General features: G+C 38.3%; 4 pseudogenes; all 4 read left to right on the top strand.

Moving 5' to 3' along the window:
• Positions 1-5,711: 5,711 nt before the first annotated feature.
• Positions 5,712-7,423, top strand: LOC138020245 (zinc finger MYM-type protein 1-like; annotated as a pseudogene).
• A 4,694-nt stretch (positions 7,424-12,117) lies between these two features.
• LOC138019516 (uncharacterized) lies at positions 12,118-13,132 on the top strand (annotated as a pseudogene).
• A 5,403-nt stretch (positions 13,133-18,535) lies between these two features.
• Positions 18,536-24,852, top strand: part of LOC138020244 (uncharacterized) — a 10,985-nt pseudogene continuing 4,668 nt past the window's right edge.
• The window catches only part of LOC138018617 (uncharacterized), a 4,336-nt pseudogene continuing 2,313 nt past the window's right edge, over positions 22,830-24,852 (top strand).

Genomic DNA, 24,852 nt, shown 5'->3' with positions numbered 1-24,852 from the left:
ATTTTCACGGTGACTGTGACCTTTTTCACACCGTGAAATCGAAATTTCACTCGCATTCCCATAATTTTTTACAATTTCACGACCAGGACCATGAAATAGCTATAGCGTGAAATTTGGATAAGCCCCCTTTTTGCATGAAGGGTCACATTTCATTATTATTTTTTGTTTTAATCATCGTTTTGAATGAAAAAACGATCACTGCAAAGCTTTGATGGGGATAATGGGCCTTTGAAAGTTTTACTCAGAACCATGTAACAAAACTAGAACACAAGGTTAGTGGTCGCAGCGGTTAAATACAAATGAATGAAGGGGTGGTAACATGGCAACGGGAAAAGTAGGAATATATTAGTTAAATGAAAACTTACGATTTCCTGGCGTAACTCCTTGGTGAGTTTCTTCAAGCTTGGCATCGTCATCTTGGGTCTCCTGTTAGAAATCTGTGGATTAAAAAATACTAGAACACAAGGTTAGTGGTCGCAGCGGTTGAATACAAATGAATGAAGGGGTAGTTTCTAAAGAAACTGTGGTGCTGCGTCGGTGGGGAAGTAGTATACAAAAATTTGGTTTATCAACGGAGTTGATAATGTAAATTGACCACCGTACAGAGATCCTAAAAGCTGACGTTTCGAGCGTTAGCCCTTCATCAAAGCGAATCGAGGGATTATGGGTTACGTGTAGTTTTTATAGTAGAGTAGGAGCTACGCTATTGGTGGTAACATGGCAACGTGAAAAGTAGGAATATATTAGTTAAATGAAAACTTACGATTTCCTGGCGTAGCTCCTTGGTGAGTTTCTTCAAGCTTGGTATCGTCGTCTTGGGTCTCCTGTTAGAAATCTGTGGATTAAAAAATACTAGAACACAAGGTTAGTGGTCGCAGCGGTTGAATACAAATGAATGAAGGGGTAGTTTCTAAAGAAACTGTGGTGCTGCGTCTGTGGGGAAGTAGTATACAAAAATTTTGTTTATCAACAGAGTTGATAATGTAAATTGAGAAGTGTTGTTTCGTTCTTGTTGTTTCTTTTCGAATAAAATTGCATCCTTGCTTACATACGTATAACAATTGCCTACCAAGGAAGCTGGTCAGTGGATGGTTTGAAACGCGCAATTCACTGTAATTATCTACGACACTTCTAGCATTGTTCTAATAACTGAGAGTAGGGAAAAAATGCACTGGCAAGAACCACAACTAAAATTGATAAAAATCTGTAGACGTCATTGAAAAAATACGTATAACCTGAGAGTAAAAAATTGTCACTGCTTTTCCTGTTAATTTGGCCTGGACAGGAGAGTGTGAAAGAGGGATACTGAAGGGCTGATTTGTGTCATCATCCCTATAACTTTTACAAGATTACTGCGGACAAGCCAGTAAAAAAATTAACCGCAACCCTTTAGGAGCAAACCATTAGAAAAATGACGAAAGTGGGAGTATTCAGTCTGCAGCTTTTTTTTCCTTGGAGGTTATACATATTTTATTAATTTTATTTGTAGTTCTTGCCAGTGCATTTTTTCTCTACTCTCAACAGGTGTTAGCAGATCTGTATAATAAGCGTCGTAAATTATTACTACAAATTGCACGTTTCAAACCATGGACTGACCATCTTGCTTGGTAATTTATTTTTATCACATACTTATGTAAACGAGGATGCAATTTTATTCGAAAAGAAACAACAAGAACAAAACAACACTTCTCATGCAACAACAGGGACCGCACAGAGGGAGGGGCTGGGGGGGGGGGGCTTTACCAGCCCCCCACTTTTTGCAAGAATAAAAATAAATTCAACAAAAAATAATTTAACAAAAGTAACGGAGTGAAAAATAGCAAAAAAATCGTTAATTCGAAAGTGACCAGAGTTACTGGCAAAGAAAACGCGCAGATAAATAGAATGAAGCATTAGTCGTTACAATTGTAAAATATTTTATAGTTTCAACCTTGATTTTTGGAAGATCATGAGGTTATTGTTTCTCTTGTTATTGTGCATCCTGATTTTAGCTCGATCAACACGAAGTCTGTCTTTTGATGTCGGCTGAAGGGGTAGTTTCTAAAGAAACTGTGGTGCTGCGTCGGTGGGGAAGTAGTATACAAAAATTTGGTTTATCAACGGAGTTGATAATGTAAATTGACCACCGTACAGAGATTCTAAAAGCTGACGTTTCGAGCGTTAGCCCTTCGTCAGAGCGAATCGAGGGATTATGGGTTACATGTAGTTTTTATAGTAGAGTAGGAGCTACGCTAATGGTGGTAACATGGCAACGTGAAAAGTAGGAATATATTAGTTAAATGAAAACTTACGATTTCCTGGCGTAGCTCCTTGGTGAGTTTCTTCAAGCTTGGCATCGTCGTCTTGGGTCTCCTGTTAGAAATCTGTGGATTAAAAAATACTAGAACACAAGGTTAGTGGTCGCAGAGGTTGAATACAAATGAATGAAGGGGTAGTTTCTAAAGAAACTGTGGTGCTGCATCGGTGGGGAAGTAGTATACAAAAATTTGGTTTATCAAAAATTTGGTTTTCATTTAACTAATATATTCCTACTTCTCACGTTGCCATGTTACCACCAATAGCGTAGCTCCTACTCTACTATAAAAACTACACGTAACCCATAATCCCTCGATTCGCTCTGACGAAGGGCTAACGCTCGAAACGTCAGCTTTTAGAATCTTTGTACGGTGGTCAATTTACATTATCAACTCTGTTGATAAACCAAATTTTTGTATACTACTTCCCCACCGACGCAGCACCACAGTTTCTTTAGAAACCACCCCTTTATTCATGTAACAAAACAGTTTGGTTGCTGCAGCAGTAAGATAAATTATTATGCTAGTGTACATGTAGTGTTTGATGATGAAATTATCTTTAGTTAGAGAACTCACGTGACAAGTATGTACATGTTGCATCATCACTAGCTGAATAGTATTGATTAGAGCTGAAATTACCATAATTTTTAAATGTCTGTTATTGTATAGTTACACAAAATAAATATTCAGTGTTTGCAAGTAGAGCATTGTCATTATTGAATTCTTGCATTTTCTTTTGCTTGGGAGAATAGACTTTGTTTTAAGAATCATAGTGTCAATTGGTACTGCACCACAAGCAAACCTCACTTATGCAGGGCTGAATCGGTTTGTTTCAAGTTCGATTAGTGCTTATAATCTCTGGCTTAAAATACCAATGATGCAATAGTACTTAACCTCGATTATAGTGCTAATAGAGCTTCAAACAATTTAGGTGCAAGAAATGTACTCCACTGTAATGCGAAAGGTATCGAGAATTATTTTTGTAATTGTTTACATTACAAAACGCACGCAGTGTCAGTTTCACTGAAATGCATGTACAACTTGGCGGTACGTTTCATTTCAAGAGCACCCCTTTAAAACGGTAGTAGTAGAGCAAAAATATGACAGAATTTCAAACCAAATCAGTATACATATGCTCAAAAACGAAAACTGAATGTGCGTCAATTGTGCAGACATAATTTGACATAATGAACGGTTACTACCGAAAGAAAGTACGTACTTGCACTTCAGTGAGCTACGGAAAGTTTGAGTCCATAATGTTATCCAATGTTATCAGTTTCATTGTGAACTCATTTTCTAGAGGCATACACATATAAGATGTTGTTAACTTGAACTTTTGACCTTCAAACCCGGTAAATATTTATGTTTCGCAAAGTAACGAAAGGTTTCTTTTGTTCCATTCATGCCCTGTATTCGTAGCGTTATTGTTGCATGAGAAGTGTTGTTTCGTTCTTGTTGTTTCTTTTCGAATATAATTGCATCCTTGCTTACATACGTATAACAATTGCCTACCAAGGAAGCTGGTCAGTGGATGGTTTGAAACGCGCAATTCACTGTAATTATCTACGACACTTCTAGCATTGTTCTAATAACTGAGAGTAGGGAAAAAATGCACTGGCAAGAACCACAACTATAATTGATAAAAATCTGTAGACGTCATTGAAAAAATACGTATAACCTGAGAGTAAAAAATTGTCACTGCTTTTCCTGTTAATTTGGCCTGGACAGGAGAGTGTGAAAGAGGGATACTGAAGGGCTGATTTGTGTCATCATCCCTATAACTTTTACAAGATTACTGCGGACAAGCCAGTAAAAAAATTAACCGCAACCCTTTAGGAGCAAACCATTAGAAAAATGACGAAAGTGGGAGTATTCAGTCTGCAGCTTTTTTTTTTCCTTGGAGGTTATACATATTTTATTAATTTTATTTGTAGTTCTTGCCAGTGCATTTTTTCTCTACTCTCAACAGATGTTAGCACATCTGTATAATAAGCGTCGTAAATTATTACTACAAATTGCACGTTTCAAACCATGGACTGACCATCTTGCTTGGTAATTTATTTTTATCACATACTTATGTAAACGAGGATGCAATTTTATTCGAAAAGAAACAACAAGAACAAAACAACACTTCTCATGCAACAACAGGGACCGCACAGAGGGAGGGGCTGGGGGGGGGGGGGCTTTACCAGCCCCCCACTTTTTGCAAGAATAAAAATAAATTAAACAAAAAATAATTTAACAAAAGTAACGGAGTGAAAAATAGCAAAAAAATCGTTAATTCGAAAGTGACCAGAGTTACTGGCAAAGAAAACGCGCAGATAAGTAGACAGAATGAAGCATTAGTCGTTACAATTGTAAAATATTTTATAGTTTCAACCTTGATTTTTGAAAGATCATGAGATTATTGTTTCTCTTGTTATTGTGCATCCTGATTTTAGCTCGATCAACGCGAAGTCTGTCTTTTGATGTCGGCTCGTCGAGCATTCCAATTGCAAGTTTTGTTGAACATGGTCTGTTTGTAAAAACATTTTGTCATCGAAAGTACTTAAACGACAGAATTGTGTATAGCTCTGGTCTTCAAGGAACATTCAATCCGGTGGTTATTACGAACAAAGGAGTGCACATGGTACACGGCAACATAAATACGAACGACGAGACTTCACAAACCACTAGTAATGCAAAAGATTAAGAGATCTCTTAAAATTTCTAATTACTTTTCCAAACAAAATGGAAAACCTTCTTTATCTGGTGAGTAAACTCTGCATAAACTCTGCATAATTTCTGCTACTTTTATTGAATTACTTCCAGTCACTTTTTCATGTGACATAGTTTTTAAAATATTGGTCTAATAATGTTTCATTTACATTCTTCAAAAGAGCCTCCACCCAAAAGAATGTGCGAAACAATTAACTTCACTAGTGAAGTAGAAGCCACAATATCCAGTCAAGAGTTGCAGCCTCCTCCAATCCAACGACAAGTTGATCAGTCGACAGCCAGCAAAGCTGTAGAGGTCAATATAACTGAACCATTCCAACCTGCGGATTTCAACTTTCCAAAAAAGCATTGTGGCAAACAGAATCGCGCATTTCAACCCAACTGGTTTTCGGAATTTCCTTGGCTACACTATAATGAGTAAAGCGATTCTGTGTTGTGTTTCATTTGCATGCAACAAAATGCAAAATCAAATCTTCCAGCTGCCAGAAGTAAGGAAGTCTGCTTTATTTCTAAAGGGTTTTCAAACTGGAAAATGGCGTTGGTGTGATTCAAGGAGCATCAAGTGTCTGAATGCCACAAAATAGCCATTGACTATGAAACAAACCTTTCCAGAACTTGCGGAAATGTGTGGGAAATGTCCAGTGATGCAGCAAAAAAGACAATGGAGTCTAACGGTATGTGCTTCATCAAAGTCATTGAATGTTTGCAGTATCTTGCCCAGCAAGGACAGGTTTTCAGGGTGATACCGATGATGAATTAAACTTTATTCAGTTACTTCAACCAAGGGGGAAAGACCAGCCTCTTCTCTTAAAATGGTTAGAGAGGAAAGAAGACACATACACACGATATTCAAAATGAAGTAGTTGCCATCATGGCAAATCATGTCATGCGTGATCTGGTATCGGAAATCAGGGGTGGCTTCTTCTCAATCATATGCGATGAGTACACAGATATCAGTAACAAGGAACAACTAACCATCTACATTCGATGGGTTGACGAAGAGCTAATTAGAGGCCCACGAAGATTTCCTCGGGTTTTACAATGTACCTGACATCAGCGAAGAGATTAAGTGTCGGCTATAAAAGATGTGTTATTAAAACTACAGTTATCATAAGTTAATTGTAGGGGACAATGCTATGATGGAGCCAGCAACATGATGGGACATAAAACTGCTGTGGCGAAAAGAATCCAGGACCTCCAACCAAAGGCTTATCCTATTCACTGACATGGACACTCATTCAGCTTAAGTGTAAAGGACACCATGAAAAACTGTAAGTTGTTATCAGACACTATGGACACAGCAAAAGAAATCGTTTCCCTCATAACGTTTTTACCAAAACGAGAAAATCTCCTGGGGGAAATAAAAACCTAGAACGCCCTAAATCTGAAGCCAAGGGCATACTTGGCCTTTGCCCCACTAGATGGACAGTACACGCAAGCTGTTTTCAGCGAATCCTAGACAATTATGCAGCTCTTCTTCAGGAGTGGACAATTTCCCTTGATGAGGAACTCCAGTCCGATATACGTGGATCAGGAAGGATCATTGGATGCAAAGCGCAAATGAACACTTTTGACTTCTTCTTCGGGTTGAATTTAGGACAGTGGCTGTTTTCTCACACAGATAACTTATCTAGAACCTTACAGCAAACAAAGATGTCAGCTCTAAGTGGCAAACGAGTAGCTTGTGTTACAAAAGACGTTCTGTAGAAGATGCGAAACGATACGAGCTTCAGATCATTTTATGATGTAGTTTTACTGAAAAGTAAAAGCTCTCCCTCCATGAGTGGACCAATGTTACCAAGGAGAACTCGCACGCCAAGGAGAATTGAAATTGGCACTGGAGAGCCAACATATCCTGTGACCGCACAAGACTTACAGGCGAATATACTTTGAAGCTATTGACTTGATGATGAACGCTATTGACCAGCGGTTTGACCAGCCAAGCTTTGATATGTATGCAAAGATGGAGTCTCAATTTGCAGGACAAATCCGAAGAGCTAAAGTTTATGGAAAAACTGTACAACGATGATGTAAATATTTCAGTGTTAACCGTCCAGATGGAAATTTTACAAGTGCTGCTGAAGGATGGTGATTATTTTTGTTTTCACGACATCATAGTAAAAATTAAAGAGCTACCCAACCCAGAACGGGAAATGATAAAAGAAGTTATCATGTTATGTAAGCTGATTCTCGTAAATCCAGCAACCAGTGCGGCCGGTGAAAGATTCTTATCGACTGCCTGGAGGCTAAAAACATGGCTCTGTTCAAGAATGAAGCAGGAACGATTTAGTAACCTGACAGTTTTAAACATACACAAAGAAAGAACGGACAGGCTTTCCACCATTAACATCACAAACGAATTTACCGACCGCAACACAAACAGAAAATTTGGTTTCAGTGAACCCACATAACCAACAAGATATTATGCATTCTGACCATACCTTGCTGGGAAAGCATAAGTGTGTTCAAAACCAGCTCAAGGCATATGGCCATGTTACTTCAATTTATGTCAAAGTTCTGGGTATTTTTTAAAAGCTAACATTTTTTTTTTCAACAAATGTTAGTCTTCACTGCAATGTAAGTTTTACTGCATGAATATTGCATTTATGTTCTAATTCACTGCGTTCAAACGAACATAACTTATTTTACGCTTTCAACTCCCTGTATGAACAGACATCAAACTACAGCAGGTTAGGATGGATACTCTTGCTGAGTATACCGAGTTTATTAACTTTCTTTTACAATACCTTGTTATAATAAGTTCACTCATTGATACAGTTCCATGAGATACTATTGAAATAATTCAATACAACTCATTACAAATAGTTCCCTCATATAATTGCATGAAATACTATAGAAATAATTCAATACAATAGTTTATTATAATTAGATCCCTCATTACAATTACATGAAATACTAACCGAGAAAAATTTAAATCACCCGACCAGGTGGTGTAGCATATTGAGAAAACTAACATCAATCAAAGGAATGCTACCTACAATTAGGCTAAGTATCAAAGTTGGAAATCACAACCCAAGGAAATTAGTTACTGCCAATCTATTCTGCACATTCTCGTGAACGTACATATCCTTGGCTGTGTCCGTTTTCCAGCGGCTCTATCTGAGATAGAGTTTTTACTGTGCTGCACAACTGAGGTAATACCGCCCGACCTTAAACTATGTAATCCAAAACATCTTGCATCATAACCCAATTCGACAAGGCAGGACTTAAAGATCTCCCGGCACCTTGTATAAGACAATCCAGATTTGCGAATAGAATACGAATTTGAACTCCTGTGATAACTTACAGATCTGAACAACGGGAGAGTAGATTTGAAGTCAAGACCAGCCGTTTCAATATATCTGATGTCCAAGTTCACTGGGCAATACTTATTATGGAGGCAATTGATGTATATGATGTTCCCCTCTCGATAAATATCCGTCTTGGAAAGGGGAATGAAAATTGACATGTAGCCACCCACAAATGTTAAATGTGTAGGCAAAATGTTAGAAATCTCATTAAATCTCAAAAAACCAGCAAACCCTACGGTACAAATAGTAGCAATCCTCAAATCCTTTAAGTTAGAACCCGGGGTAGCGTATTTATTGATTACCTGTTTAATAATATCTGCCGTTATGGGCGTCTTCTTGGTGAGCGGTTTGCTTTTGCTTCTCTTGGCAGATTCCACAATAATCCGACAGAGATCATTCTCCAGCGGGTTATTCTCAGGAAAAAGTGTGTGAAGCCATTTAAGGGCAGAGTATGCCAGAATAACAGATGCACTAGACTCAGTTTGTTTGGAGAATTCCGATAAATACATTGCCGCCACTATACTGTCATAAGGCAAATCGACAGTAATGCCATTTTTCTGGGACCAGTTAAAGAACTTTTTTAACTCTGCTAGGTATTTCTTTACTGTAGAATTGGCTCTGGAAGTCAAGACTTGCTTGATAGCCTCTCGTCTGTGTTCCTGTAAAATCACCGGGACTTTGCTCCAGTAAGAGCTTTCTCCAACAATCTAGAAAAGAATACAATAACATGAAATACTTCACTGTGATAACTCGCGTCAATGCCTTCATCTCAATGTTAAAGGCCAGTGCCTTATGCAAAACAACTATGGCCAGTGTCATAGTTTGGTATAGGGCTCAAAAGCCTTACGCATACCCAGACAAACTCATAGACTCAGTACTACCTAGGACACACAAACACAGGCCAGTGCCACACGATATTCTATTGATGCTCAAACAATATCAAAACATAGGCCAGCGCCTTAAACTTCATAACAACAAGCCACACTCTGGCACCATCCTGCTATACGATAACGTAATGTTTAAAATCAAGCCACACCGCCAGTATGGAACCTTTAAAACGTTTAGACCTTAACAACCAATTCAAATTTCGGCCATGCTCTAATACACCGTTTCCAGAGAAAACGCTATAGTCAATGATGCACTGGGCATGCGTTCTACTCAATAGGGGCCAAAAAGGCACGGCTAAAGTACCAGTGGCCTTCTGTTTGACAAATAGTGAAGAGTTCTAGAGACGATGCAAACTGGAGGAAAAACAAGGCAATTTTCTTGTTGTAAAGGTTGCACGAAAAAATCGATTCCTTGTGCAACCCGGCGTCCAAAATCTGGAGAAAAAACGATCTATTTGATGGTTATAGTGATTTGCAAAACAATCTGTTGTATGTGGGCCCCACAAATTTTCCAATAGCACAAAGCACGAATTTGAAATTTGCCAGTCATCCGTGTCTATGATTCGACTAACGAAATCAGCTCTTTCAACCTCGGAAGGAGGAACCCATTGAATATCCAGCAGAATCTTATGTTTGATGCATATTTCGAAGATCCTCAAAGCGAGGGTGTGTAAATCGGTTCTCATACTTCCAACCTCAACTATTTTTGCAGCAGCTTGGCTATCAGTGAACCATTTGACATGCGAGTTTTTTAATACAGTGCAAAAGGACTCAAGCGCAAATTCTATTGCATATAACTCCCTCCACGTGGAGGATTTTCCAGACTCTTCCTCAGTCCACATATTATGACAAATAAACTCGTGATTCAACGCCGTGTGTGCGCCACAGCCAGTTCCGCTGGCGTCAGAGTAAACAAAACAATTAGGCAAACTGTTGCTAAAGCAATATCTTATATTCACATTTTCAAGGTTTACTCTCCAGAAATTAACTTCATCAACGCTATACTGATCAAGTTTAAAAGGTGAGTCCCAATCTTGAGCAGCAACAATAGACATAGAGCAATGTCTAGTCATAATTCTGCAAACATAGCCGACAATGGCTCCTGTGGAAATAATCTTGCCAACGAATGAAGCTAATTGCCTTGCGGACATGACATAGTCATTACTTCTGATAGCTTCAATATGTTCAAATATTTTCCTCATTCTGCGATCCGTTATGTGAATACAACCCTCCACAGAATTCCAACGTAAACCTAACCATACAATAACTTGGCTCCCAAATACTCTTTTTGCCATTCAGTACAAAACCCGCCAATCCTAAATCTCATTTAACTTTTGAACTTACCACCTTGCAACTTTCGTAGGTATTATCTATTACAAATCTGTCATCCAGAAAAACAGCTATTTTTACTCCTTGGAAGCGCCAATACTTTTCTAATGGACTTACGCATTTAGGAAATATGTAAGGCGCAGTGGAAAGGCCAAAAGGTAAAACAGCAAAAACAAAGTACAGACTGGACTGTGATCCTTGCAAGTTCCAAGAAAAACCTAAATAGGTCTGATGTTCTTCTGCTATTTCTATATGGTGCACCTTTTTCAAAATAGCTTAATGCAATTTTGCAATCTTCACATATAAACCGAAATTTCTTACGACATTTGTTGACATACCTTAAATCGAAAATCAACCTCTTTTTGCCGCAGGGCTGGACTGAAACAGATAAGGGGTTAATAACAAATGGTGGCGCATTCAACTCACGGATACGCACGAGTTAAGAAGCTCTGTGACTGCCTCGCCTACAAAGGAACTATGAACTATAGCAGATCTATTATTATGTAACTGAACAGATGGTGGAGTGTAGATAAAAGGTAACTTGTATCCATCTTGAATAACACTGATAATAAAGCTAGAAGCTCCTATAGCTTTGTAAAAGTTAACATTTTCTCTTAACTTTCCTTTAACACAAGTACTATCATTGATGGGGAATTCGTATTGTTCTTTCACCTGAGCGAGGCTATCGAAAAGTATGTCCTGATCACTTAGCATTGTTTGTTGACGATCCAGGCTGTCCTCCTCCTCCTCCTCCCCTAACATAGAATGATCCTGACGGGTGAGTGCCATAGCTGGGGTAGGATCCTGGGTAGGACCAAGCGGACCACCTACAGTCACGGGCCCAGTGGCCTGTCCTGTTGCATTTAAAGCATCTACTTTGAGCAAAGTCTGCACGGCCTAATAAAACAAAAAATTAGCGACAAAGAAGTAATAACAAATTAGTGCACCAAGACTAAATATGGGCGGTTAAATTGAATACGCGAAGTAAACTTGGTAAACGTGCACAAGAGAGGAATAAGCAAACTGAAAACACTGAATATATAGCAGACTGAACCAATCAGCATTGCCCAGGGGACACGCCTACAGCGTGCAGGCTGATGTAAGGATTGCAGAGATGAAAAGAACTAATTACCATATGTACCAAGAGAAAATACATCAGGTTACATGCATGTACAGTGTATTTCATGCAATTCAGGGCTGTCCTCAAGTGGTGCTCGGTCACCCCTGATGACTTACTTTTTGCCTTTGAGCAACTAGGAAATATTAGTTTTTATTAGTTTTTGCACCAAACTTGTATGCTTTGCGTTCTGGATTTCATGGGTATAGAGATTTTGGGCATCCAACTACTTTTCTTGGAGTACAGCCCTGCGGTTGCTGGTCCATCCAAAATTCGCAAAATTAATAATATCATTTTCCTTTTTCTTTTCCCTTAGGATGCAGGTTTCCAGTTTGTGGTAGTGGGAGAGCCTAGGTCATTTCGAGGCACAATTGCATATCTTTTGTGGAGACAATCTTGGCTCTCAATTCATTGGTGGTTTTAAGGAAGGTTCAACAGCTCACAGGCCTTACAGAGAATGTATGGGTGATCAAAACCAAATCAAGGCTAATGTATGTTTCTATCTATCAACCAAAAAATAAAAAGTGCATGGCTATCTCATTACGGAATGTTAGTACATGTGCATGTAAGTGTGACTCCTCTTATTCATTTTCATTTGTCATCTTTTGTGCAAGTTCAATGAAACAGGCTTCACCTTGAGAACTCAAGAAAGCCATGAAAGGCAATGCAACCAGATTGCTTATGATCACCAGTACTCACAGACTTATGGCATCAACAGCAGGTCAATGCTCAACAACTCCTGATATTTTCATGTGGTTGGTGGTATGCCTCCAGATGCCATGCAATGATATCTTGGAAGGAGTTCTTCACTACAGTACCAAAGAAATGTTGAAAACCAGATTTTTGAAAAGAAACATTTCTCACTTGAGGAGCTTAACAGACGTATTTCCTCCTTTGATTATGGATACCATGATGATTCCAACAAACCGGCAACCATTCAGCGAAGTCGGGTATGTTCAGATACCATGGCTTCAAACAACATGTTAATTGAGGGGTTTTATATCATGACATTATTTGGTCTGGGACTTCACTTTGTTGTCTCGTTTGCTATCCATTTACAAGTATCTATCTTCCATCTATTCTTCATTTATTCATTTTGTGCTTCATCTTAACTTGTTCAAATTGTTTATTCCTTCATTTATAATGTCACATGTCAATTGGCATTCAGTCAACCCTGTTGTTACCAGATGTGCTTGTTTTTTAATTATAACTAAACAAATGTGGTGCTTAGCAAGGAATGTACCTTTGCGAGTTGGTGGCCTTTTTCCAGATGACGATGAACACTGGGATCTTTTCTGTGACATGCTTGAGATCAATCGCATCACCTTTGCACCAACAGTAAGTAAAAATCAAGTAGCCTACTTACAAGTTTTAATTCAGAACCACCATGAGAAATTCAAAGAGTTGTGTCCAGCCTTTTCCATAACACCCAAGATGCATTATTTGATTCATATGCCAAGGACAATGTTGAGGTAACTGATTTTGGTACTCAATGTAGTAAAGAGCATTTAATTATTAAAGATCCGTTCTCATCCTCATGAAATTATCCCTTTTACTGTTGATCATAATAATTATGATAACCATGGACAGCAGGGGCACACATTAAGATCTTGTAGCTGTTATGTATAGGAATTAAACAGCTAAGCTTGACCCTGCAATGTTAGGATGATACTGTCAAGGGCTTGCTACTACTCATTGTTTCTTGAGTGGCACATTTTAAAGGTTATCAATTGCCGATATTATTGTGTTTTTACCAGAATGGGACCTCTAATAAGAAGATAGTGTATGGCTTTGAGGCAAAGCATCATGAATTCAAACGACTACCAGTGCACTTAGGTAACTTTACAAATTTGCCCTACTCCCTTGCAAAGCGCCATCAAGAAGGTCTCTGTTACAGACTTCAAACCTCTGAGGGAAACCTTTCATCTTTTATTGTGAAAGGGATTGAAACTGGCCCAGGTAATGCTTGTTAAAATTATGAATAATATCATGTCATGTAATGTTCTCTTTGATGTCAGTTAGCACTCACTGTTGCAAAACAGTGATTGTCATATATTTTTTTTAATTATGTGGCCACATAAGAGAGCCAAATTTATTACCTCTCAAAGCATGCTTATAAATATAATTAACCAATCATTTCAATTCAAATTTCAGGCCACTTTTGTTATGCAGGGGATGTGGACTACTTCAAAACTTTGTGTGATGACAATCTGGATGTTGATAATCACACACCAATATCTGAGTAAGCTCCATGAACTGCAAGGAAAATATATGTTTGCTTTAATTTATTCTGCATTTCTATTCTATACAAGTCTCTAGTACCGGTTTTTTGATCAGGGGTAAATGCTAATTCTATCCTACAAAACATATGTTCAGATGTTTTGCCCTAGTTCACGTTTCCATGCATGCCATCTCTCAATTCCACCAAAACGAAAACAACGCTCCTTATGTAATGAACCAATGGCTAATTTTGCCCTAGGCAATGTGCCACAGCAATCCTTAGCCTTTGGGTGAAAACCTGAGACACGATCCACCACTTTGTAACCCTCTAATATTAAGTGCCCAAATTGATGCACAGTGCACACTTTGGGATTCAGAACAATTCCACAAATACTGTAATACGTGACAGCAGTGTCTGAGTTGGAATTTGTCTTGTTATTATTTTTTTATTTTTTTCTACAGGGGTAAATGGTTTTCAGTTCTCTGTACCAAGTATAAAGCCGGCTGTGTATTACAAGTTGACACAGATGAACACAAATGTATGACAATCCAGTTTTAGGACAAGTCTGGAAAATTTGTGTCGTAGATAGGAATTTTAATGATATTATATTTGTTCTCTCAGAACTAAATACAGTAAATTTTAGCAGCCACTATCAAAGTTTTGAAGTGGAAACCATGCTCCCTGGAAGGAGACTGATTTGTCATCACAACGACTTGGCAGCTTTCTTGCTTCTGAACTAAGTAAAACCTTATGGTGTTGCAACAGTCAACAAACATGTAGTTCAAAGATTTGAAATAGGAACAAACAACTGAAAAACCTATCTGAAAGCCTCCATGCACACTGTAAGCTCAGATATTTGGTTTATTGTCATTGCAACATGTCAAATTCAATGACACAAATAAAATTACTATTAAGAGTATCTTCCTGTTTATGTTCTTGATCCATGATGCTGAAATACCTGGGTACAGGGCAAACACAGCATTATTTATTTAATGACATCTCGTAATAGTCCACCAGTTTTACATCACCAGCAGGGAGTAACGGGTCGCTACTACCTCTTTAATAATTACCTGGTCATCCTTTTGGGATACACTGTGTGTCAGGACATGCAGCAATTTAAAGTAACTTTCTATTTCCAGTCTCTCTCTATAAGTAAGTCACAGCTGTAACTCTTCTTGCAAAGCTAATAAGTAACCTTTGGAGAATGCTTTCTGTTTAGAGGGTAAAGAGGAATTGATACTAATTCCACTAACTCTCCACTGGTAGATTCAAAGTAACTCTACGAAGTATTGTCTCCTAGACACGAGATGATTAGAGCATGTAGAGTCGATTAGTTAAAACTCCAGACAGGTGACTTACGCTAACTCTACCATGAGAGTCAAAGTAACTCTATGGCAATAACTCCCACGTCAAGAGTAAAACCTTCCTTTCAGAGTGAGTCACTCCTTTGTAGTTACTCCCATATGAGAGTTAAAAAAACTCTCCTTCTGGAGTCAAAGTTACTCTCAGAAAAGTGAATTATACCAATTCTACTGACAGAGTTAAAACTACCTCTCCTTTCAGAGTTGCAGTAACTCCCTTGGCATTACTCCCATATGAGAGTAAAAATAACTCTCCTCGTGGAGTAAAGGTTACTCCAACTCCACTGAGAGTGTTAAAATAACACCCATGGTAAGAGTTAAACTAACTCTCCTTTTGGAGTTACAGTAACTCCTTTGGCGTAACTCCCATATGAGTAAAAATACCCCCCCCCCCCCCGAGTAAAAGTTACTCCAAAACAGTGAGTTGTACCAACTCCACTGACAGATTTAAAATAACTCCCCTACATTGCTATCAAATTAGAGTTAAAATAACTCCTCAATAATAGTTAAATTAACTCCAACCTAAAATTTAACTCTAGAAGAAGTTAAACTAAAGTCCTTTTGAGAGTTACAATAACTCCACCCTTAGGGGTTACATTAACTCTACTTCAAGAGGAAAAAACTCCTTTATGGAGTTATTTTAACACGAAAAAAATTAACTCTACTAGGGGAGTTATTATAACTCTCTAAAATTTACTGTGTAGTACGTCATGGACTGGATTTGTAAAAAGTGGACTTGTCAAACATGGATTGTTGCTGCCAATTCATAAACTCAAAATTATTTGTTTATTTTCTTTTTTTGTGTGGCATTCTACACACTTTTTCGTATGTTTACTGGATGCACAGTGTTCACTTTTTCATGTATTAAAGTTAACTGAAAAAGAAAGTTCCTATAACAAATCTGGAAAACATTTCTGTTCCTGCTATGAAGAATTTATACATTTCAAGGACATGCAGCTTAGATGGAATGCAGTCTTTTACTCATTTTTGACGTAAATGTTGAACATAATGTCAACCAAGCAGAACCTATCCTTTTTGCAAAAACGAAACTATGTTGTCATTCCCTAACCTGCCTCGACAATGAAGCCTAATACTTTATTTTTTCGACAACATATGCTAAATTAACCTTTACGTCTACCCGGAACTTGAATTGTTTAAAAAAATCGCTTGACTTCAAGATAAGAAAGGGTTACATAGTATGTCTCCTAATTTAAAAAAGGAAACTGATTTACTGGTATCAAGAGAAAAGATTTATCAATGTTTTGTTAGAAAGAAAACCAACCAAATAATAACAAGACCTGCAAATGTGGTTCTTGAAGCATTGCTTTGAATCGGTGGATTTACCTTACAACTTCTTGATGCAAACATGATGCTGCACTTCTCAAAATTTAAAATCAGCCAAATAGACAGACCCAGGTGTCTCACTTCTAAGTGTTTCTTTAATTTTTACTGAGCACAATGAGAACTCTCGAAACTCAAATGCATGTCGTCGTTTTTCAGTCAGAGATAGAAGCTTAAAACAAGCCGCCATCTCTTTCTTGCACAATCACCTATCTTCTCCTGTGCAAAATTTAAATGTGCAGCATTATTTTCGTCCAGGGTCTAAAGTGCATTTTTCAAATTCTGGTCCTTTGCCAGCCTGGTCGTTTGTTTGTCAGGTACACTTTTGTCTGTTCCATGTTTGCCTTTGTAAAATAACATATTCCCGTAAAATGTTCGAAATCGGCTTGACCACCTCCTGTGTATGAAGATGTTTAACATAAGAAATGAAAAACGAAAAACACGCCGAGTGAATTGTTGAGTTAAATATAAGCATGTAGGAATTTTTTTTTTAATACACGAGAATGCCAAGAATGCTTACCAGCCATAAACGAGTGCTTCTCGCACTTCTCAAATGTACTTTAAAATATGGTTCTCAAGTCCAACATGCAAAGCAGGTAAAGTTCCCTTGTCAGACTGTCATGCTATGTGTAACACATTAAGGCTGGACCAAAAGCTTGCATTTTCTGTTTTCCATCCCTCTTTCCCTTTCCAATTTTTTTGGAATTCTGCCAGAAGGTTTGGGAACAACATTCAGAGGGCAGCCTAGATCAGTTGGGTCCGAAATCACCCTGCTTTCGGGCAAGTTTGAAACGAAAATTAATATTATCCACTTTTTTCACATTATGCAGCATTAGGTCTGAATGTACATGTGTAATGATCTGGTTTAATAGTGTGGTTATTCTTTTAACAAGTTTGATTTTCAATTTTATTTGTGTCATATTTATATTCATCTTCATAAATCAAACTAGCAAAAAAAATGGCGAAAAAAAATTTGAACCCAAAACAGAATTCAACCGCAACTCATATTAATATGGGCCAAAAAAAAAGATGCCTGATAGCGAAGCTCAGGCGCTTGAAACATGAGGCGTGGGTACGATTTTTTGGGAAATCTATGGATGCAAGAAATTTTGGTTATGATGTCACGTATGTCGGCCCGTACGGACTGTTGGGGTGGAGGTGGGGAGGCAGGACAGCCTATGGGGACGGAAGTGTTCAGGCAGTTTTCCTTGGCAGGAAGCATTGCATTTGGCAACCTTTGTTTTTCTGGCAGGAAAGAGCACAAGAGAAGAGGTGACTAAATTCGAGAGTTTTAAGCGAAAAATCCTCGAAAGAAGCCAAGGAAGGAGAAGAAGAGAAAATGTCAATGAAAATCAACATAAAACTGAGAGAAATAGAGCGAGAGACAAACCCTTATTTAATACAGTTAGCTTTCAGGTGATGTTTTCCTTCTTAGGAACAAATGCCCACAGAAATCAAATATATTTTGGCAAAACTTGAAAAATTATATTCGCCCTACTTTTTCATAGAAGTAGGCCTTAGTAAAAGTTAAAACGCCATGTGTTTTCTTTCTTCAAATATTTCGATTTCATGTCCTGACATCAATTTAGCGAATCCCAACTGGTCTGAAAATCGACTATTTTCATTTGATTCGCATGTTGCATTTATTGAGTGCAGAAGAGTTGCAATACACCTAACTTGTTGCATAGCTTTTGCTTGTCCAAAAGAGCACAATTACAGGAAAACTGGATCAAATTCAGGTCCTTTGCCAGTCAGGTCGTTTGTTTGTCAGGTACACTTTTGTCTGTTCCATGTTTGCCCTTGTAAAATAACCTATTCCCGTAAAATGTTCGAAATCGGCTTGACCACCTCCTGTGTATGAAGATGTTTAACATAAGAAATGAAAAACGAAAAACACGCCGAGCGAATTGTTGAGTAAAATATAAGCATGTAGGAATTTTTTTTTAATACACGAGAATGCCAAGAATGCTTACCAGCCATAAACGAGTGCTTCTCACACTTCTCAAATGTACTTTAAAATATGGTTCTCAAGTCCAACATGCAAAGCAGGTAAAGTTCCCTTGTCAGACTGTCACGCTATGTGTAACACATTAAGGCGAAAGGGGAAAGAAAAAGAGGGATATCGAAACTCAAAACTGATGAAGGCCTCTCACCAAAGCCTAAGCGAAGAAAAATCTGGGAGAGAACAAGGGCTGTTGTTAAAAAAGTAAACAGGGTATGTTGTGCCAATGGAGAATCCCTTGGATCCCTCCTGGGAGAATGTTGTGTCAATGGGGGTAAGGACAGCGTTAAAGCACAAGAAGCAGTATGTTCTGCTTTTGACGTAGTGGTGAAAGAGAAGGGAGTATGCATAGAATTTTCGAAGTTGCTCTCAGAAGAGATGCTTACTGCAAGAACTCAATCCATGCGAGTTCCAGATTGGGTGTTGCTGTTGCTTAAGCTGAAATCTAGAAAGGAAAGGAACTTTATTTAAGTATCTAGTCTTTCTAGCGCAGAAGCACTAATTGGGGACACTGTAAATTGAAATTAACAATTAACACAATACAAGTCAAATTTTGGTTTTTGAATCTCTGACAAAGGCTGGCAAGACTTCACCAACCTAACACAACTTGGAAAAACTTCGGTAAGTTATGACGTTATCTCTCCCAGTGAGGCTCAATATTAAAACTGGAGAAAGATCTTTAATTTATATTTGGGAGTTACAAAAATACAAGGACATGTACTTGAAGTGACAAAATAAGCTTCCATGATACCATTTTCTCTCGTAATTCACTACGGAGTGAAAGAGTTACAGTTTATTGGAAATAGACAATTTCTCATACCCAGTTTAACTCAGTTCTTTCCAACTATTTTATTTTGTCATTACGTTCCACTAGCCCTCCTTACCAAAGTCCAGATCTACATGTGGCACTGTGTGAGATGCATTTGACTGGTTTTAGTAAGACATTAATTTTTCAATACTTCTCTTAATTTCTTTGTTCAGTCATTGCAACTGTACATGTACATAGCTACAACCAAGATCAGTGTTTAAACAATGCAAGGTAAAAAATTCATAATTCATTAGCGTATTAATTACAATTATGCGTAGTTAATGATCACTTCTGTAACACTAAAATATATACATTATTATTATTTTTTTTATATATTTAAGAAAAAGTCAGAGGAGCCTATCTTCCTAACCAAAAACAACATTGTTGCCCTGAAACGAGAGCAGTTTAAAGTTACTCGAAGACTGGTTGGTCTTCAGAAGCTTCCACCTAGCATTCCAGGATATGAAGTGAGTCTTGCAAATATAATCACTTGGGCCATCAGGGAGATGCGGCTGCATTGTTTTGCCTCCTCTGAAGTGGTGTTTAATTTAAAAGTGTGATGGGCGCCCTTTCTTTGGTTGAAAACAACATATACATGTACGTAGACTTTCAGGCCAACATTGTGTATATATTTAACAATGGAGGTGAATAGTGGTGGATATTTGCCGAGCCATGAAGTGAAGATGTAAGTATCCATCACTTTCACCTCACAAATCTCACATGCGGCTCGAAGCTCGGAAGTGAACAGTACTTGGATAATCACCTCCAAGCTAGCCAATCAGCGCATGCTAAAAGCACTATTCACTTGTGTCAGTGTATAATAAATACTATTATAGCCCAAGGATCAGTGATTGTTGTGATTTTTGGTGAAGTCCAGAATGTTTTTTCTGCAAGCGATAGTTTGCAACAGCTGCATGATACATTAGATGGGCAGTGGAGGATGGAATTTTTAGTATACTTATGGTAAGAGAAAATGAGATTAACTCAGATTGCTTCTGGATATAGGGATCAGGCCACAGAACAACATAAATGGAGGAAGCAAAATGAAGTAGCTTTCATTTTGAATAGAACCAATACTACAGGAAATAATGACTTCATAGCTAGCACCATAAGAATTTTTTTTCCAGTCAAGCATCATGATTATTTTATTTCATTCAAAGTAAGAGCTTGAAATGTAAATGATAGTTGTTTATGCAGGTCAAGAATGTACCTGTATGTACACTTTGCTAAGAATTTCTTGTTTCATAGGAAAAGACCAGGTGACATTTGGTGTGGTTCCTCTGGATGATGGGTGTCATTCAGCTCAGAGTGCAAAGTCAGTCATGCCCCTCTATATAGCCAATTGTAGAGAGAAAAGGTCAGTTATAATAATATATGAGTTTTAAATGCCTCTCAAGGTCAGGCCAAACTACCTACATGTTTTGCAATTTCGTTTATACAGCATTTGGCAAATGAAAAGATGATGTATTTGTAGAATTACTTTTCAAATACTGTGGCTGAAATTAAAGTCTTCTTGTTATATCTTTCCTTGATAAGGGAGGATCTTAAAAAGATTGTTGTCACTTTAAGCAAGGAAAAAGATGAAATGAAGAGACGTGGATGGAAAGCACTACCATATAAGTTTCAAGGGTAATCATTTATTACATGTCAATCTGTAAAATCAACATACCAATCTTAACAGCAGTATTTTGAATTTAAAAATATAGGTTAGGTGTATATAGGTACATGCATGAAAAATGCTCTTCATCAAAGCCATGATGTCCTAAAATTCGAAGTGCTATATGCAACAGAAACACTAGGTGGCACCCCCGTGGTTCTGTGAGCTTTTTGATATCATGGCACAATGAAGTAGTTGACTTTATTTGGTTCAATAAGCAACTGTCTCTCATCCATAACAAGTTTGTAGTACTACATAGAATTTCTCTTCACAAGGCAGCTCTTCAATAAAGCCAGGATGTCCTAAACTCTGAAGTGCTATATGCAACAAAAACACTAGGTGCCATGCCCATGGTTCTGTGAGCTTTTTGATATCATGGCACGATCAAGTAGTTGACTTTATTTAGTTCAATAGACAACTGGGGTCCATCCATAACAAGTTTGTAGTACTACATAGCATTTCTCTTCACAAGGCCATGATGTCCTAAACTCCAAAGTGCTATATGCAACAGAAACACTAGGAGGCATGCCCGTGGTTCTGTGAGTTTTTTGATATCATGGCACCATGAAGTAGTTGAGCCCCCTCTGTGACTTACGCCACATACACAAAAAATGTGCTCTCAGACAGTACAGTTAGAGCATTAGTTTATTGGAGTTTATTGCTTTAGTTTTGTTTCTGTTATACAGTGACTGAGTTCAAAACAATTGTGGCTTTTCACTTTACAGCTAAGATCACAGATGAAGACTGTCTGGCATGTAAATGAGGCATTCGACCTGTTTGCATCAACCCATCTTAGTGCTCTTCGTAATGATGTCTACAGCTGCTAGGTGCACCATGCATTAGAACCACTAGGTGGCACGCCTGTGATTGTGAGTCAAGACATGATAATGTTTTTCTTTTGGTCGCAATATCCAACAAGGGTATGGGCATTTTTCGGTGGTAAATACAGTATTATTTTGTCTTTGTGATTTCCCAAACTACAGCATTTGCTTCAATGTTTTCGCTAACTCCTAATTGCAAAGTGCCAAAGTAAAATATAAAATTGATAATGCAAGAGAAACATGAAGTGGAAAACCTCGGGTTTGCTAGTTTTCAGTATATGTTAAGACAATGTTTACCAGGTACTAAAACATCAATTTTTCCAAGAGGTAAGCTGATCAGTGGGAAAGCCATTTCGAAAATTGGCAATATCAGTTAATATGCAAGGACATCTTTTATGATGTATGCAGTGACACTAGATTACAAAGGCCTTCTTTTGCTTTGGGCCAAGATCATTGATGAAAAGTTTATGCTTGGAGGAACAGGTCTGAATGTGGAGTGATGTCTGTTCTGTACGGTTTTAAGAGTAACACACTGGGGATTTTTGGTCGGTTTTGAAACCACCCCTATATTTTTGGTCTCAACAGTATTAAGGCCCCATGGTCGTGTGGGTAAAAATTGACTAGCACCAGGGCACTTCTTTTTGGAAGCCTGGGTGCTAATCTGATGAAAGAGAAAGGGTTTGGTATGCTTGAAATAATAGCCGAGGAATGGAGCTGCGAATTGATACCAAATTTCTTGACTTTAGAGAGTAGTTTTGAAGGTTTTTGGATAAAAGAAAGTCGTGAAAGTATTCGGGACATTTTGCTGATTATTTTGGCGGAGTTTGAGGCCTGCTTTTGCCGTAATTGTCGCAGATGATGAAAATCTGAAACGATACGATTGCTGTTTATGGACAAAAGACCGTTGAGGGAAAATTTCCCAAGGATTTCCCAAGATATTTTCACGATTTTAGACCAAGAAGATGTCGAAGTGCACGAGAAGTCGAGAGAAGTTTCCAATAGGAGAGTGGGCTCGTAAACCGAAGTATAAGCGCATCAAAGCTGTGGAAGCGAGCAAAAGCCTTGAAAAAATGGAGCAGGAGATTTCAAGTGTGAAGGAGACCACAAAAATTCTGAAAGAAAATAATGTTCAGCTGCAGGGTGAAATAAAGGAACTCAGGAGAAAGGTAAGCCACTAAAAAGGCTACCATTTTTCAGTTGAATGCACTGCAGTGACAAGAGTGTTAATTAGTATAGGTAATCACATGAGGCCGAGTACTATTAAGGATTAATGGCACGAGTGTTTTGGAAATTTTCCAATCATACACTGCTTAAAGTGTAGAAAACAAAGCTCATTTCAACAGAGCGTTTCTGCTAACAGAAAAACAACAAAGTGCTTTTAACTTAAGAAAGCACAGTTTAATCAGAGTCAGAATTCTGGAGCACGATTCTCTCGTAAGCCTGCTTGCTCTGGCTGAGACTGGATTGCAAAGAATGGTTTCCTGCGACGTTGAGCGTTACGTTGTAATGGCTGAAGTTGTACACATGGCTGGAAGCTGACCTAGACTGAGTTTGAACTGATGACAATGGATGGAGAACTTGCCTCGAAGTGGAAGCAGTGGAGCTTGCATTGTCGATGATGTTGGACATGATTTTCATCTCGTTTTCTTCACCATAGTCGTAGTCATCTAGGCCTTGCTCGGAGTTGTGACCCGTTATGTTTTTGATCTCGCATTTTGCAATACTGGAGCTTTTCAATTTCTTTACAACGGTCTTTCTTGCAGTGTGGTTGGTGAGCTTCTTTTCAGGGCAGAGTCCTCTTTCATTGTTTTCATTATGTTATTGTTTGTATTCTTGCCCATCGCTGTTTTCTTGTACCACACGGCACTGGTCTTAGGCTTGTCGATAACAGCCAGGAAAAATGGCCCTGTTTTCTTCATTTCTTCTGGGCGTTTTTCCAGGTATTGCTTGAACAAAGCAACGGGGCACCTCTTCTCGCCTGTGGCGAACATCTTGGGAGTAGGTAGCCGAGGTTTCACTCGGAGACCACCTTGTCTTGTCTTTGTAGGGCCTTCGGAAAAAGTGATGAACTCGACGCCATCATCATCCTTTTCGATAGAAAAACCTTCCACCATCATGTCGTGGTGCTCTTGTTGACCACGTAAACCAAAATGCATTGTTAGCAGCCACCACATGGTGTTTATCAAAGAGCGAGGGGTTTGGTTCCCTAACTGACCGTTTTCCCATAATATCTCCTCTTCTTCCTTCGTCAGGCTTTTTGCTTTATTGGGTTGTTTTCCCATGCCTTGTTCGCGCAGCTGTCTCGCCTTTCCCTCCAACACTTTCCTCGAAGGCAGGAACTCTGTATCCCTTAGGATAGACTTTGGATAATTTTGGCTCCTTAAATGTCGATCTAAAGCCGCCTGCATCACCTTTAGAGAGTCTGGCTCATAGTCTTGGCCGTTTTCTTTTCTTAGCTTAGCGTAGAATTGCAAAAGTGCATCGTTCAGTTCTGGGATGTCGTAGCTTTCTAGCTTTTCCTCCCACTTTTCAAAAATTCCTTTCCAATAGTCTGTGCCTCGTTTTGTGTTTTTGTTTTCACTTTCTGTTTTCAAAAGTTCAATTAATTCCTTGTCCGCTTCAATAAAAAGACAAGCCATTGTTGCAACAAAAACTTGGCAACAAATTCCACGATAACGAACGGTTGCTATGCAACGGATTAACCAATCATTGACAGGTAATCAAGCCCTCTGTCTAAGCCAATCAGCGTTTAGTAATTCTGTCCTTTATTGATAAGGTCATATATTAAAGCTGAAAGATGACTGGAACTAATCATTTGATAAAATATTGTTGTGATCTGGGTATCAATTATTAAGGGGTAAAACTGCATTGTCATTGATCCCATAAATTTGTCTTAAAATTTAGGGATGGATGAATGCCATTCTTAGAACAACACAACAAAATAAGAATTATTTAAGGGGAGTAAACTATAATGTCCTACTTCAC

Source organism: Montipora capricornis, chromosome 10, assembly GCF_036669925.1.
Source record: "Montipora capricornis isolate CH-2021 chromosome 10, ASM3666992v2, whole genome shotgun sequence".
Classification (NCBI taxonomy): Eukaryota; Metazoa; Cnidaria; class Anthozoa; order Scleractinia; family Acroporidae; genus Montipora; species Montipora capricornis.
This window is presented reverse-complemented; position numbering and strand designations above follow the sequence as displayed.